The sequence below is a fragment of the Sylvia atricapilla genome, chromosome 3 (assembly GCF_009819655.1).
Source record: "Sylvia atricapilla isolate bSylAtr1 chromosome 3, bSylAtr1.pri, whole genome shotgun sequence".
Taxonomy (NCBI): Eukaryota; Metazoa; Chordata; class Aves; order Passeriformes; family Sylviidae; genus Sylvia; species Sylvia atricapilla.
The window spans coordinates 46,570,018-46,588,196 of NC_089142.1; positions in this window are offsets into that span (position 1 = coordinate 46,570,018).

Sequence of the window (18,179 nt, forward strand, 5' to 3'; positions counted from 1 at the left end):
TAGTCCTGGGAGATCATCTCTGGGTGGCCCTGCTTGAGCATGGGGGGCTTGGACCAGACAACCTCTAGAGATCTGTTCTCTGGAGACTCTTCTGGCATTTTGTAAAAATTTCAAAAGTTATCAGCAGGACAGACTGACAGGCAGACATGCAATTCCTCTCAACAATTCTATGCCTTGGTTTCATATGGCAAGCAGGGTAGAGACTTAGAAGTCTTTTGTAGAAGACTTGTCAGGATGAAAAAGGTAGGTCCATAAGTACTGAAATATAGAGATATTGAAGTTTTTTTTTCAAGGAATATATTTTCACTAGTGCTTTTTCTTAGCTTTATGGCACCTAAGATAAGCTAATTTTTCTCCAAGATGCACAATCACTCTGCAAGTGCAACTGAAATTAATGCCTACATACATTATTAACTTGATATTATTAACTTACTGACTTTTGTAGTCAACCTTTTCTGAACTGTATTCACTGTCCACTCTAGAGTTCATGGTTACTTGTACAAAGTAACATATTTGTCATTTGTGGTTTTTTGATCAACAAATGTAAATAAGAGACTAATTACAGCAATAATGCCATACTAAAGAACAAGCATTTTACATATGCAGTGTTGAGGGAATAAAGATATTTATTTCACTTTACAGAATTTTTTTTTTACTTTTCATTTTTTCACAACAGAACATTGAAAATAAAAGCACTGTAAAGACATCTTTGAGCCAGCTGCATCTGAAATGTCACAAGAAGTCTAGATCCTTAATATATCTCTTAATTTTAAGATATTAAAATAAGAACTAAAAGCCTTTGGCATTAACTGTTGGTGAAACCAATCACTGAAGTATTTACAATTCACTAAATCAAATCATATGCAATAAGTGGCTATGGCAATGCAGATTTTCCTTGTCTTCCATGCCTTTCTGAGCCTGACAATCATTTGGTGGTACCTGAAACATTTACAAGACAATTTCTGGGAATTTTTTTTTGTTTGTTTTCATCTGATCCTGAGATCAGCTCAGTTGGTCAGACCATGGTGCTAATACTACCAAGGTCATGGGTTGCTTCATATATGGACCATTCACTTAAGAGTTGGACTTGATGATCCTTGTTGTGTCCCTTCAAACTCAGAATATTCTGTCATTTTGTGTATTGTTAGGTGTTCTCCTGAAACCTGGAGACAGTTCATTAACTTTCAACAGCTACTCACAATGCAAACATGACAACTGCTGTTGCAAAGCTCTTGCAGAAAATGTTAATGCTTCACAAAACCCTGGGCTTTGGTTTGGTAACTTACCTATAACACAAATGTGAACTACCTGAACCTATCTGATCTGCGAGGCTTTGTTGGATGTGTCTAAAGAAGCCACTAAAGCTCTTTGTGTTCTTTTACTTGTTAAGTGCTTGTGGCTGTAGAACTGCATAACATCTTTGACAAACAGAAGATGAATCCAATCATGAAAAATTTAAGCAATTTTGACAAAATATAAGCAACCTATGTGATTCTGAGTTTTTGAGCCTGGGCGAATGCATTACTATTAGATGTTAAGCTATCACCATGTTTCAGTGTCCATCTTTTTTTATTCTATTTGCTTATAGTTCCTTTTTCCTATAGTTTTGCTACAGCAAAGCTATTTGCTAACATATTTTTATGTGTAACTCTGGGCCTTATGCGTTTTTAATTTCTTTTACTTTCTCTACTTGTAGTTATACAAGCAGAATAAGAATTACTTCCCTCAGAAGAAGATATTATTATTTCAGTTTAGAATCCAGGAATAAATAAAACAATGCTGTTGTCAAACCACTATAAGCAGCACAAAAATAAAAGTCAAGGTCAGTATGTCTGCAGTTGTCCACTTGTTATTAAGAAAAAGGTGTATTTTGGGGGGCAAGGCAGCAGGACCTGAAAAACTCTGCTGCTTCTGTACATGCTCAAGGTAGAAGACTTAATAAGTTAGGGTTGTTTCCCAATAGAGATTGCAAAAGGGATTCATATTTGAGTTCATGAAAGGAAAAAATACAATTTTTTGTGTTACTTCCTTTCAAAATATCCAAAGGATTTTCAATTGCACTTTCAGGATTTCAGTTCTGGGTACACAGAAATTCAGCATCCTACTTTCTTTGAGGTGAATTCCCGACTTCCCAGGCCACCACAGCACAGAGGGCTGGCACCCAACCCTAATACAAAACATGCACTCAGAGACAGGTTTTGCTTTCCATTTCTGTTGTGTTTCATGTGATTCCCAGGTAGTCATGGAGAGGTTTTTCCAAACATATGGTCTCGTTATGGCTGCAAGCCAAAGTGTACGAAAAGCTGTGCAGACACTCCCACTGATATCATGGTCCTATTCCATCTGCTGCACCCAATGAGCCATCCATGCTCACCACTTCTGCATTTCCAGGAAATACTGAAGTAATTTACCATTTATATTACATGCATCAAATGTAAAGGAAATGGTTGCCAAAAATATATTATGTGGTTGGTTGTAAAAGTAGGTGGCAGGCAGAGCAAATGGGATTAGTATATTCCAGTTTTGTCGTGGTGCCACTTCCCCCTATCTCTTCAAGGAAAGTAGCATTAAGCTTTAATAAATTGATATGATCTACAATTAAAATATCAGACTCAATTGGCTCCTGAATATATTATTTGCCTAGGGATAGGTTCAGTGATGTGACTGACATCATTCTGCCTTTTGAATGTAGAGGGATTATTTTCTATTTCAGAAGCCTGATTTTCAATAAGACTTCCACTCCTAAGTCACTTGGATATTTCTGGAAAAGCCATACCCCCTCTCTCTTTTGGAAAGGAAAACACTGAAGGAAAAGACTGTTTTCTAAGAACACAGCTAATTAAAAAGCATGGCAATGAAAACAAACAAGTAAAACTTAATACAGATTTAGACTAAATAGAAGTGTTGAGATTGAATTTCTCTCTGGAAGAAAACCCTGCTGGCGTCAGTCAGCTTAGGGCAGGAGTGAATCTAGCCCACGGTTTCTGGTTAACTTACAAAAGCAGGAGAGACTTGTGGAAACACACAGGGGAAACACTCAGAAAGGCCATTGTAGACTGCTAATGAGATAAATGTCCCTGATGTCTCCTGATTGCCCACGGGAGAATAAGACTTCTCCAGAGGGTGATTCAGAATGAGTCTAGTAGAATCCAGTGCTTTCTCTGGAGAATCTCCTTTCTTCCCAGGGACTGCAGGAATTACTCCACTGGCCCCGAGGTTGCTTTTGGAAATGCCCTCTAAAAAACATAGACAAAGAATAAGTCAAAGCCAACAGTTTCAAAACATTAGTTCTGAAGAGAAATCAAGCCACAGTACACTTTGGTGAGATGAGGTGCCATACCCAAGGCAGGCTCAGAGGGTAGGCAAAGCTCTGTCTCCTCCTTAACTGGTCTCACTCAGAGACTAGACATTTTCCTAGTGGATATCCAAGTGTTTTCCACTTGCTAAATCTCCGGTTTAAGTTTCAAAAATAGTGGACTCTTTGCTGTAGCTAATTCTTACACCTCTTAGGCTTGTAACAGTGAAGATGGGCAGCCTTTAGCCCCACAGTGGCTGCTGCTCTCACTTCTCCACAACCACCTCCACTTCTGAAAATCAGTTGCCTCCCTTTGAGCATCTTCAGTATTATTTTGATTTTCAGTAGCAATTGGCCCTTTGGTGAAATGACTAACATAAATTATATAATCAGAGTTTCCTGGAAGTTTGCAGGACTCCATAGTGTGTCCCCTTCCATCTGTTTTCCAGAGTTCCACCAGGCTTAGAAAAAAAGTCATGAGAATAAAACAGTGGAGTAACCACCAAGGGCCTCTGGCATCTTCTGCTCCATCTCAGCAAGAGGTTAAATTACACAATACTTTGCTATATTTTTCCATTTTACTCTATTACATCTGTGATCTTGCCCTCATAAAAACAAATCAAAACCAAGTTTTCCTCTCTTCTCATTAAGACATAAACTACATATTTAAGATTGTCTCTTGAGAAAATTTTATGGACAAATATTACAGAATATACAGCAGAGGTTTATGATCTCTAATTCCAAGAAAGTTCCAGCCTGGAAACTTAATTGAGGCACATTTACACTGATTTCAGAGGAGCTTTGCCCAGATGAGTGTTGCCAGTTCCAATCCATATTTGTTTCTGTACTTTTTGACATTTACATTAAGTACAGATGGACTCAAACAGAATCCAAATCTAAATTAAATCAAAGATTCGGTTACCTGTCTCCAAATGTTCAAGTTTTTCTTGCATCTAAAGAGGAAGGGGTAGATCATGAAGGAAATGTGTTTCAGAAATGCTCAGAGATGTCTCCAGTTTTACTAGATGTTACTGGAGCTCATTGTTTTTTGTAAGGGTGACATTCCTATAATCCATCTTGCCTAAATGGGGGTACACAGTAAAAGTTCCTCTCTTTGTTGCCAAGAAAGAGAAAGCCTACTCTGAAACTTCAGACACATTCAGAGTTTTAACATTTCTCTGACAAATCTTGTCTGTTAAGGGGTAGATGGTTAGAGTACAAAAGGATGTAGCTAAGATTTCTCTTACCTATATAGGCATTTTTCCATTTATATGTAAAAATTTTATAGGTTCTGGCCTACTTGAAAATATAATAAGACATTTATCTAACAGAAAGGAGGTATTTTTTTGTGCAGACTATACTGTGGAATGATCTTGGCATCAAAAGATATTACAGACTGCAATGAGATGGAAATAATGAAAACAGAAGCAACAGTTTGTTTGCTTTTTTTCCAGAAACCCTCCACTGGCAGCTCCAAATCAGAGCTTTAAAAAAATGTCTTATGTAAAAGTAATAACAAGGTCAAGATTTTGATTTTGGTAATTTGATAAATTTTACAGAATTATTTTCTTTTTAGTCATTAGAATGTAAATATTACTTCTAGAGATTTGTTTATGCAAGCCTGTTTTAGAATGTATTTTACAACTAGTGGTGTCAAATCTCTTCTCTCTTGGTAGGAGTTACAGATGACTGTGATCTATGGATAGTTAATTCCATTTTTCAACTAGTTCTGTAGGAATGTGACATTCATGAATGGTCTGCCTCCAACTGCACAGGCATCTGTAGTTGTCTTTAAATGCAGTGGACAACACATCAGGTCTAGAATAAGAAAACAGAAAATCCATGGATGGATACAGCTTACAGAGTGCAGTTAATTTATAGACGAAAAAACTTCATAGCTTCCACTGCTTTTCCATATGCTCTATTTTTGCTAAGCAGGTTATAGTAACACTCTGAAATTCAATTTCTGTCGATAAAAAGCCCATGCTAAAACCAGTAATTCTGTTCAAACTATTTTTTTTTTTTTTTTTTTTTTCCCCCTGGTGAATATATTATTAGCATGAGAAAAGCCATGCTGGGTCACAGCCGAAGTTCATCAAGCTCATTAGCTGTGTTAGCAGTTGTCAATGAATTACTTAGGGAGCAAAAATAAAAAATGAGGAACTCATAAGCCAAATAAGCTGTTGCTCCTGGAAGGAGACTTGTGGAGAAGGAAGCTGACTACAAAGGGAGTGATGGTAAGGGGAAGAGTGTTATGATCCTGTAATTCAGGAGAGGACACCTTTGAGGGGTTTCAGGAATAATGAAAGAGAGAGAAAGAGATGAAGGGACCACTTGACCCTATATAACAGGACTGCATAGACACCTATAATCCCCTGCAATGTCCCAATCTCAGCTGACACACTTCATGAAAAACAACTCAAGCTTTCCTTCCATCTCAGTCTCCTTTTCTTCACTTTCTGTAACAAATCATCTCCAAAATTCATGTTGTTTCTCTCATTCCTTCCTTCTTCCTTCACCAATGTATCTTTGAAATTCACTCTGTCGCCACAAAATTCAGCTTTTTGCCCCCAGGGATGCAGATAAGTACATTTCTTTGCTTGTTTTCTCTTTTTTTTTTTTTTCCCCTCCCCCCCACCCTCCCCCCTCAGGACAAGAAAATATAATGCATGTGCTATCATTAAACATGAACTGATTTCAAGAACAAGGATGTTTGTAGCAAACCTTCCTCTGATTACCTTTCCCTGCTAATGGTTTTTTGGTGGGATCTCAGGTGCTTGAACTGGAACAGGCCGGAAGGTAATGAAAGTGCAAGAGAAGTTGCCTTTTCCAATAAAACTTCTGCCATAATTTCCACTCATTTTCTGAGCAAGAAGCTGAGATCATGACAGAGACATGGTAGTATTTTCCAGCTATGGCTTGGCTTGTTTACATCAGTTGGAGTAGGTTTTTAAACCATTTCACACCAGTGTAGTAGAGAAGATTTCTTTACTCCCTTCTAGAATGTGCAGTAAAATATGGGAGAATTTCTGGAATAATAATGGATAAGAAGTGATTGAGGCATAAAGAAGTAATTTTACTGATTTAATAGTCAGAAAAACTGATTGGATGCAATTTCATAAACTTGATTGTATGCTGAACTGGGAAACTCTTCAGGGAAAGGTGATGATTTGACATCCCAAAATCACAGAATTGTTGGTGATGGAAAGGACCATCTGATTGAACCCACCTCTTTAAGCAAGGATGCCTAGTGACAGCAGGACAATGTTTAGGTGGATTTTTAAGATCTTCAACAATGCAGACTGTACCACCTCTTGATGCAAGCTATGCCAAGGCTCAGCCACCCTCAAGTAAAAAAGTTCTTTCTGACATTTAGAGTGAACCTCCTCTGTTTCTGTTTGTGCCCACTGCCTCTGGTCCTGTCACTGGGCACTCTGAAAAGAGCCTGACTCTGTGCTCTGTGCACCATCTTTTCAGGTATTTATTCACATTATATGATTCCTCCTGAGTCTTCTCCTCCAGGATGAACCATCTCTCCTCTCTCACCTTTTTCTCTTATTATTGCTCTTTTGTTAAGGATTCCCTCTGGCACACACTGAGGAGCGTAGAGCTGTACTCGGCACTCTGGATGTGGCCTCACCACTACTTAGGAGAGGGGAAGGATCACCTCTCTCATTCTCCTGCCAAAACTTTGCCTAATGCAGCCCAGGATACCATTGTTGTGGCCTTCTTTGCCACAAAACCATGTTTGTGGCTTATCTTAATTTGGTGTTTATCAGGATGCCCAGGCCTTTTTCTGCAGAAAATTGGGTGGCCCCTAGAATATACTGGGGGTTTTCCTTTCCAGGTTCAGGACTTTTCAGTTCTCCATGTTGAACTTCAAGAAATTCCTGTCAACCTTCCCAGCCTGTTGCAGTCTCTATAGCAACATCCCTCTGGTGTTTGTCACTCCTTCCAGATGTGTATCATCAGCAAACATTCAGAGTGTCCACCAAAGTCAATACCCCAGATCCAGTCTACATTAATGAAAGTGTTTAACAGGACTGGACTGAATCTTGACCCTTGGGTACACTGCTTGTTGCCAGCCTTCTTCTAGGATTCGTGCCACTAATTACCACACTAAGTTCAGGTCATACAAGAAACAACCATGGTAAAAAGAAACTATTCCCATAGTGGTTTGTACAATAACTAGGTTGTAGGCACCAGAGCAGAACTGGAGAAATCCAAGGATATCTTCATTTGGATGTCAATATTTGCAAAGCCTCAAACTTCTACTTGTCTGCAGTGTGGATGATTAACGTTTTGGTGTTTTCTTCTTACATCTTAAACCTGTTGATTTTAATCTATGTGTTGGATAAATAGTCTATCTGGAGAACTCTGACAGATGATTCATTCCTTGGAAGGCTAACACTAACATTAATTTTGTTGAGAAATATGAGAGAATCAGGACCATGACAGAAAAATAAGTCTAAATTTTATTAAAATGTTACGAACACCTAAGTCATCAATAAATGTAGAGCTTTCTCTATACAGGAAAGAGATAGGATATTACATAGGTCCAATGATAAGCTATACAATCCCTCCACTTCCTACATCTACTAAAGTGTGATTTTTTTTTATGGAAAGAATTAAGTGACACTTGTGAGCTTGATTTTTTTCTTAACGAAAAGTGTCAAATGTAATAGTTAAGAGAGGCATCTTTGCCTTTCCTTTTCAGAGGTGCTGATCTCTCTTCCAGTTGCTAATGTTTGCAAACTATTTTGCATGAATAATTGCTTGTGCTGTTTATATCCATTTTAGAGTAACAGAATCATGGAATTATGGAATATGAGAAGTAAGAAGGGACGCATCAGGACCATTGAGTCGAACTCCTGGCACTGCACAGCACCAGCCCAAGAATCACAGTGTGTGCCTGAGACCATCGTCCAAACCATTCTTAAACTCTGCCAGACTTGGTGACCACATGCCTGGGGTGGCTGTTCCAGTGCTCAAACACCCTCTGGGTGAAGAACCTTTTTCTAATATCCAACCCAACCCTCCCCTGACACAATTTCAGGCCATTCCCTCAGATCCTGTCACTGGTCTCCACAGAGAAGAGATCAGTGTCTTCCCCTCACGAGGAAGTTGCACTCTGTAATGAGGTCTCCCCTCCGTCTCCTCTCCTCCAGGATGAACAGACCAAGTGACCTCAGACACCTTCCTATGGCTGGCCCTCCAGACCCTTCCCCATCCTCATGGCCCTCCTTTGGATGCTTTCTAATAGCTTAATGTCTTTTTTGTATTTTGTTGCCCAAAACTGCACACAAGACTCAAGGCAGATTTACCTGAACTTAGTCAAAATACTTCTGAGGTTATGGGGGATTACCCTGTGGGCTGATCAAGTGACTTCCTAAGCTGACTTTCCTCATGCTAAAACTCAGGCTGGATCTTGTTTCTTAAAAAGTATTATTTAGTTTGTTGATTCTAACTTCTTAGATCAAGGTTATATTAATTTAAATTCGTCAGAACAACAGAATCATTGTACAAATAGGACCTGAAGTTGTTATTAATCCTAGGCACATTACCTGAACATGTGTATGAATAAATCAGTTAGATGCATGCTTGTGCACACACAGTCTCTTATTCTCTCTTTCTTTTTAGGATTCATTCTCTTCTACTCAACTGGTTTATGTTGTTTCAATATTTTAGTTGATTGCTATGGAGAAGGCTGTAAATATACACAGCGGGCTTGCCAGGTACAAAAAATACATTCATGCTTATTTTCTAAGGCAGTGTTTTCTGTAAAGTTTTGGTAGACAAATTACAAATGCCAACAACACAAATGCAAAGTGATGTGCTTTTTGCTGCTGCCTTTCTGAGGAAAATGGGGGTCTTATTTATTTCTTTCTCCATTTATTAATACAGTATCTGCAAAGCACCTGCAATGGCAGCCTCTTCGGCAGCCTGACTGGCACCCTGGTTTCCACGGCAACTGGAAAAAAGGGAACTTAGTGAAATGAAAGCGGTGAATGCCTCAGCTTTACTGGTAGCAGGGGAGAAAAAAAAGGAGGCCTCATTTACATTCTGGTGCATAAATCAGCTAAGTGATGTTTCCTGAATAATTTCTGGTGGTTTGAAGCTGCACATTTGTGGGGAGTTCGTATTTTTTTATTAGGGAAAAAACTGAAATTCTCCACAGCAGTTTATCAGTAAAAAATTGTGGTTGGAGGGGTGGGTAATACAATTTAGCAACAGGAATATTGAGCTAATTGTTCTGTCTGCTCTAAAAATAATAAAATGGATTATTAAATTATAACTACTAAAACAAGGGAGTTGGATGCAAAGTTTTCTTCATCTGTGACACAAATATGTTGAGTCGAGGAGACATTGCTGTGCTAAGTGACCCATTTCTAAACAAACAGCTTAAGAAAAGGAAGAAACCAAAATGCAAACAAAGCTCCTTTTAGTATCTTAGAAAATTTCTTGGACAATAGTACATTCCAAGGGGATGTGCATATTCTCTGATTGTAAGACTTCTGCCCTTTGGTTTATTGCTTCTCTCCATACAAACAGGGCCTTAATCCTAAGGCTTTGAAGTGTATTCACACTTACAAGAGCAGCAGCTAAGGAACATCAAAGTTCCTTACAAATAATAAAAAAAAAAGGTATTTTTATGTAGAATTAATGAATGCCTTTGTTCCTAAAGTGTTTTAAAGGACAAATATCTTGTTTTCAGAGAAGTACCTTAATTTAATAATTCATCTATCAATTTGAGAAAAATCACCTTAAAACAAAAATAAAGATTATCTAATATTCTCAAAACACCTTCCTGGCTTTAATTTTAGACTGCCCATTAAGCATATGCCCAAACCCAGTCAGAAGTCCAAAACTGCTTATTGGTCCACTATTGCCACCCTTTCGGGATGAGAGTTTGGCCTGGCAGGGTGAATCCAGGATTCTTGTAGAATGAAGCTGGGAGTGCAACAGGCCAAAGGGCCAAGCTGAAGGTGGCTGCTCTGAGGCTGCCAAGCTACAGGCAGGAAAGAGAACAGGTTCATGTGGGCTGCAGAGTTCAGTGTCTTTTTCTCTCCTTTGACCCAGGAGCACACCTTGCAACAGAAACGACCTCCTTAGGAGCTCCTTTGCCAAGACTTTTTCAGCAAAAGAAATTAAATTCTGAGTTTTTCTGTATGTGTTGAGCTCATCAAAACAAATTCCAATGATTCCACTAGAAAACGTGCCAAGATTTTATAGCTTTAATCTTAAGCAAGATGATTTCATCTCAATTTTGTGACATTTGATACTTTTATTTAAAGCCAGTTTACTGGAATCATGAGATTGCATGAACATGCCTGCTTTAAATGTTTCTAAAGAAACTTAAATATCTTGGTTTGAAAACATGAACCCTAAAGACTTTGAAAACATGAGGTAAATAACAAGAACAAAAAACATTTGAATAAATGCATCTTGCCTTTGAAGATAAAAGCAAGAGTGTTTTTGAAAGCATTCTGAGTCCATTTTATCATGCATGGCTGCAGAGGATTAACTTATCAAGGAAGAGCTACCAGACAGTTTGGGGATATTTGAGAGAGTTTATAATTTTGTTTTTCTGTGTGAATATATGTAAGATATAAAAATACTCAGGACATGCTTGATTACATCACTATTGTACAGTAATATCAACCCTGTTGATTTATTTGCAAGGATACCTTTCATTTTGGGTACATAAATGCCCTGATAGATATCAGCAAAGAGCAGATGGCTTCACAAAAGACGTTTGAAAGCTGCCTCCCTCCTGCCAGAAGCTTTTCACACTCTCATTTTGTCTGGCTTCAGTGGGATTCCTCGGTGGGAGAGAGCTCTCTCTGTGCCTGTCCTGCTGCTGGTGGAAGGAGACTCACATAAGCAGTTCTGCAGTGATTAGTGCCTTTGCTCGATTCCAGTGACTACAGTCCTTTAGAAGGATCACCTCTTGGCACCCACCTATGGAAGGATATACATTCAGAGCACATGAGCTGGATAGATAACCAGACTAGATGTTGGCAGTGCATAAGCTCCAGGGAATGGCTCTCAGGACATAGCTGGAGCTCAGTGACTCCAGAGGGGCAGCCTCGAGCCACTGGTGCAGCACCAGAGCAAGGACAGAATGGTCACACAGCAGCAGCAGTAAGTTTTTGGTATGACTGCTGGAGAGAGTGAATTTTTAACAGGTTGACCCAGCTCCAGGCCAAATTCAGTCTGGCCAGTCCAAATCCAATCTGGTCCTGTCCACACCAAATGAACTGTGACAGATGGCAGAGATCTCACAATGCCTCTTCCAGTTAGAGGATCTTGATGGGTCATGACACTAAGCAGAGAGACACTGGAGTCTAGAAAATGTAAGTGTGCAAAAAAATCCAAAGCCTGAAGGACTTTTTGGTCATAATCACTGTGTAATGAAGCAAACTGCCAAAATCGGCCATAGCCTTGTTAATTAGGTTGTTTTGGGGACAACAAGACAATATTTTCTGCCTGCTTGTGTTGTAAACATGGATTTTTCAAACGTTTTTCGCTTTTATGTTGAAGTGCTCCAAATATTAACAGGCATAATGCCACCACTGTTTTTCATGGTTGAGGTAGCTTCTACTAAATTTTGCATTTGCAAAACTTTGATTTTAGTGCACGAGCACTACAGATCCACTGTCCTATTTGACAAATACCTACAATGATAAGCAAGCAGTTTGTTATTTGCCCAGCTCTTCTACTGCTACAACAATAGGAAAACAGCATTATACAAGTGTTGATGGACTAATTGGATGGATTTTTTTTTTTCTGGAGAAAGAAGGATATCTTTTGGTAAGATATTGCTAGTAGAAGAAACTTATTACTCTCTTTCTTAAACATTGTGAAAGATATATCTGTCTACTTTTGCCTCCCATATTTTTGGAAAAATGTTTAAATTGTAGGATTTACCTCCTTGGTTATTTTTTTTTTCTTATTTTTTCTAGTGTGACACTAGGAACTAGTTCTGCTAGAACTGCTAACATATCAAATCCCTGAAGAGCTTCAAACAGCTACAAAGTATGCTCCAAAAAGAAAGAAAGAGAACCCCTTTTTCTTTCCTCTAAATAGGAAGGATTTTTCCAAAGGCTATGGAAGTATCAAGAAGATAGGTAGTCCTTTGTATTTTTTTTTAATCAAACATATAATGATAATGCGATCATCCATGTATTAAATGATGGGCCTTCTCAATAAAGGCACTCTGTTTAAATAGCCCTAAAAAAATGCTTTTGCTTCCAAGTGGGATAGACAAACCTATGTTTCTAAACTGGAGGTCTCAGACATTAATATCACAAAACTCTTCTAATAACTTTTGGATTTCTTTAATTTTGTCTTTTCTTGGAGAAAATGGAGGCAGTCTGTGGTGTTGGGACAGCCTGAATTTTCAAAGTGGGAAGAGCAAAAGCTGTGCCAATGAAATGTAAAATGCAATTACCTGCTGAGAGAGGATGGGATGTGATATGTACAAACACACCATGGAAAGGTGTTTCGCATGACCAGCCTTGCTTTTGAGTGATGTGGCTCTGACAAACTGCAGTCTCATCATGTTCACCTGGTGTGAGTCATTCCACCTTTCTTTTTTAATGTTATTTCCTACTCTGTTATAAGCTACAGAATCTTCCTCTCTTCCTGCATCTACAACTTCATAATCATGCACTGAATTCCCTCAGCGTTTTTCTTCACCAAATATCAGTGTATTGTGCTGACTCCCTCATATTTGCTCAGTGTCTTATTTTAAACCTTCTGCTGGGACTGTCTCAATATTCAGGTGACACCATTTGCTATCCTCTTGTCTCAGCCCCCAAGGAAGGTGACGCTTCCTCTCATCAGTGTGGGGTAAGAGAGAACCATTGTTTGTTTCTATTCTTTGCAGTGTATTTCACAAGGGATATTCTGTGACAGATTGATTTTGCCTCAGATCACAGTTCAGGCTCTGGAAAAACCTTTTGATGAAAAGGTGGGTTTGGACAGGTTGCTGTATGAATTATAGGTACCAGTCTCATATTTGTGTTTCAAATTTTATAACTCTGTGAGTTAATGGGGAAAATAACAGAGCCTTGCAACTCTTTTAACAGATGTACAGGAAGCTATTTACAAATGGGTCCCCTCAAAAAAATTCAACTTTTTTTTCACACAGAGTTGATAAGTGTATTGGTTTTATGTCCTCTCCTGAATTCTATTCAGTGTTGTGGAACAACAGTTTAGTTTAAATAAATTGCCTTGGGGCAAGAAGAGGGAAGGGAAAATATTTAAATGCTTTTACACTCAAGGTAGTGTATGATTTGCATTATCTGGTTATCTTATTGCAACTGATGACAAATTCCACTTGAGAAAGGAGGAATAATTTGTGGAAGTTGTAGCTGAAGGTAAAGAGCTGGCATAGTCTTAATCACAAGCAGAGCTGTTTGTATTCCATATTTAAAATATACAGCCTCTTCTGCCATTGGGTGCATGACCCTGTACCTCCTGCCCCTTAACACTGAAAGAAGTGTCTTCTTTTTTTATCTCTGCTAAAAATAGTATCCAATTTTTGATCTTGGTGTATAATTTCCATTACTTCATCATGCTCATTTAAGAACCAAACTGATTCTTTTTATAGTTTCTTTCATTTTTGTGCTCTTAAATGGCAAACAGATTACAAACTTGATAGCTCTAATATAGATATGCATTGGAAACCTGGAGCTGAGATTTCTCTAAGTCTGACCCACTGTCCACACAACATGTTTCCTGTCAACAATATTAAAAAAACCTTGGCATTAGTCGTGAAATTTCTATGTCATTAACACTTAGACAACTGACTAGTCAAAGAAACAAAACTAGCAGGAGGCATTAGAATAAATCAATGCCTTTGTTTCTTCTACTCAAATATCCTTACTGCAAATGAAAGACAAGTTCAGCTTCAAACAAGACTAAATTTTTTTGAACAAAATTTGCTCTCCAGAACAGGAGCAAATGTACTTATTTTCTAAGACAACAAACTAAACTTGGTCTCATTTGGAATTACACGTAAGCCTTTGAATATGAGGCAGCTTTTGGCTGTCTTCTGGGTCATATGGCATGAGGCACCTCAGTTTCCACATGAAAGGCTCCACCTTCATTGCTCAGTCCCAGCAGACTGTGCCCAGCAGGCAGAGGCTAGAGATGATGATTTCATCAATGGAGTTGCTTCACTGCTTTGCAACTGGCAGAAAATCAGGACCTTCATTCTCTCTGCCTCACTTTCTCTGCCTTTGCAAGCAAGTGCTAACACACACACCATTACTGGAAAATCTGCTTTTTGAAGTCTGTGGTGCTTATTTTGCCACTTCTCCTAAGAGAGATGAGAGTCTCCTAGAAGACAAGTTGCCTTCTGCCATCTACATTTTCAGCTCATTTCCCTCTCCAATCAAGAATCAAAATTTTAAAAGTCTATGAAGCATTCCAAGGAATTGCTGAGTTGTTGGGCTGCATGTGCCCAATATTTCTTTCCTATGCTTTTAGTAGAATTGGGAGCATTACCTCACAATCTTATGGCTTGAATGTCCGTGTTACTCAGTAGCTGTATCCAACAAGAACAAAAACTCATCAGTTTAGCAGGACCTTATATTTATTTTAATCTTTTTAGCACAATACAGCATGGTCAATAGCTGAGCACTTGGATCTAGTGGATTTGTCAGGATATTCATCTCCTTCCTCCTGTTTCTACTGCCTGTCTGGTCTGATCATAAGTGAAGTAAGTAGCTGCCTAGGGCATCTAGCTGAAGGGCAGGAGATTGCTGCTCTTGCCCTCAAGCTTGTGCTGCCTTTTGCAGATATCTGGAAATCCCCCAGTTTGCTATGGGTGCTGCTTTTCAGGGAGTGTGTGGTGAATCCTGCACAAGTGACAGCAGAATCATTGAGCTTTGATTCTTGCTCTCTTGCAATGGCATGCATTGACCAGATCTGAAGTTTATTTTTCCTCAAAGTACTCTGACATCTCTGCTCTCTTCTCTGGCAAAAAGCAACAGCAATTTGGTATCCTGAGACTGCATTCAAATTTCCCTGTGTTGTGTTAAGCAGGTCAGCACTTTGATTATTTTGAAGGCTTTGTTTTTAATTTGTTTATTCGCCATATTTCACTATCCCCAAAAGAGTGAAGAAAAATCCCTGTAGCAAAGGCCACAGTGCTTCTTGCAAATAAAGGAACTTGAGACAGTAGCTTAGTTTGAAAAACTTCTTTATGAATGGTTGTGATTTTGACAATATTACAAAACTTGACAATATTTTAAATGATAGGCTACTTCTAATTCTGACATATGTTACTGCAGTGATTTTATATAAACATACATACATGCATACATACATACATGCATGCATACATACATGCCTGGACACATACATATATACAATAACTTTGCCCGGATGGCTAATGGAGAGACAGAATGCTCTTACAAGCAGCTCAAAGGGTGATAATTTGATTCTTGAGGAATAAAACCATTACAGATTCTTGCAAGACTGCAGTCAGAGTGGAGCAAAATATCAGCAATTCCCCCTTTTTCCCCCTTTTCCTTTATCCTGGCATTTGTTACGTGAGATTACCAGGATCAGGATCAGTTGTCAATATCCTAGATTGGCAAGACTGTACAGTGAAGGTGGGGAGCTGAGAAAATACAATCTTTTGAAAAGTAGTTATAAATACTCTTTCTGCCATGTTTATTATCTGGATCAAAGCATTTCCACCCCAGCTTTGGGTTGTGTATGGCAATATGGGACTTTTCTCCCCCAGTTTACACTATGCTATAAAAATAGTTAAATCTCAGTGTAAAGTTATTTTAAAAAATACAATCTGCTCCATTCTTTTATGAGAAAAATCAAATAAAATAACGTATCTATTCATACTTCTGGTGAAATTTCAATATAATGAGTTCTGCTGGTGATGAGCTGCCTATAATCTCAGTTTTGTGGGCAGAGTTGTTAAGTTGTTCTCTTAAACCACCGCAATCCAACATTATGTGCAATTTCAAATACTTCCAGTACCAGATTGGACTTTTATATCTCGTTTTCCACAGAGGGTGGCAGAGGAATTTAAAAATAAATGCATTCAGGTGATTTGCTAATGAGCTTCTAAAACACCTCTGATCTCTTTGCTTCTGTTTTTGCTTTTTTGTAAAAGGACATTGGATGTTTACCAATCACTTAGCTATAGCCCATCCTGATACTGCATCAGGCAGCAAACATCTGCAGGGGCTGTGTGCTTACTGGAAATGCACTGAGCACAGTTAACCAGAGAAACAATTTGGCTATTTGTTTAGATCATGGCAGATCTGACAGGGCATTTTAATGGTGATTGTGGGTGCAATGTGACAATAATAGCACAGCCTCTACAAGAAGAATTGTGTGCTGTTTTGGATGCGCAACCTCTCTGTTGGATTAAATGAAGACTGTGAGTAACAGTAATAGGGCATCTTCCCCACAGTTCCATCTTGGAAGTGCTGCTAAAGATCACTAAAACAGTGTGGTCTTTAGCCAGAGACCACTGCATCAGAAAAGGGCAGGCGACATTGTTACATTCACTCTAACTTTTATCTGTTTCGTCAGATAAACTCAGCCAAAAAAGTGAATTAAAGAGGCTTTTAAAACTGGGCATTGCATGTATTTTTAAAAGAATCGTTATCTACAGTTTAGGGAAAATGAATTATTCTTTTTGTTTGAAATAAATATTTTCATCCATATTGGACTAGGCTCATTGAATTTTTTGAGTCCTTTTTGAGGCAAGATGCAAGAAATATTTTTCTATCCTAGAGCTTGCAAGGTAACTTGAGCTACAGATATCCCTAACTTCGTATGATATTTTCTACTGTGCAGACCGACAGTTGCCCATCACATGAACTATTCTCATTTCAGAGTTCTCATTGCACTGCCTTTTACTTAATGCTTAATAATATTTGAACTTCTTAGTACTGGAGGAATACATTGACCGATAGTGGTACACAGAGTCGTAAACAAACAAGTCTTTTAAAGTTGCTGCACTAGGAAGATATTTCCTGATCAATTCAGAGTACATGGATACAGTCTTAAAAAAAATGCAGACTCTGCAGTGCAGCATAAGGCAAACCTCCCAAATTGTGTTACAAAAAGATCATTTGAAAACATCATTTCTCTAACCATTTAAAATATGCGAGCAGTGGAATTCTCCTGCTTCACTGCCAGTTCCCGAGTTGTAAGCAATAAAGAGAGGTGGGGAAAATATTTTGCTAATAACAGTGTTCCCATTGAAATTGCTATCAAGAGTATCAGCGCAGTGCCAAGAACTTGAAGTGTAACCTTCCCCCATGGCTGCCCGCATGCAGCAGGAATGCATCCTTCTCCCCACGCCTGTCCAGATGCTCATTACAGCGCAGTGATCTCTCCACAAGTGTCCATTGTAGCCTAATGAGCACCACAACCCTCCCGCAGAGGAAACACATCAGATAAGGGCGTGGGAGGGCTGTGAGCAGCGCTGGAAGCGTGACTGTACTGCAGGTGCTGGGAAGGATGGGGAATCTGCTCCGCAGCACCAAGGGGCAGCTATGAGACAGTGGTTATGCCATGCACTCTGCTAGCCTTCCAAGACATTGGTCTGGCTTTGTAACATTTTTTAAACACCCATATGGAATAATTTCTCTGTGGGGTTGTTCTGTTAGGTTCAGAAATAGGGAGCTAGGGATAAAAAAGGAATTTAAAATGTGAAAATCGAATTTAGACCTCTAGTGAATTTAAGTTTATTGCAGATAAGGATGAATTTGATTAACAATACAAATATTGTTTCCAGTATAAAACAGAGTCATCTTGTCTATTGGATCTTCTGATCTGTAAGTTAGCCAGTCAAAGTACATTTTTTTTTTTTTTATGAAACCATTTTTAGAGA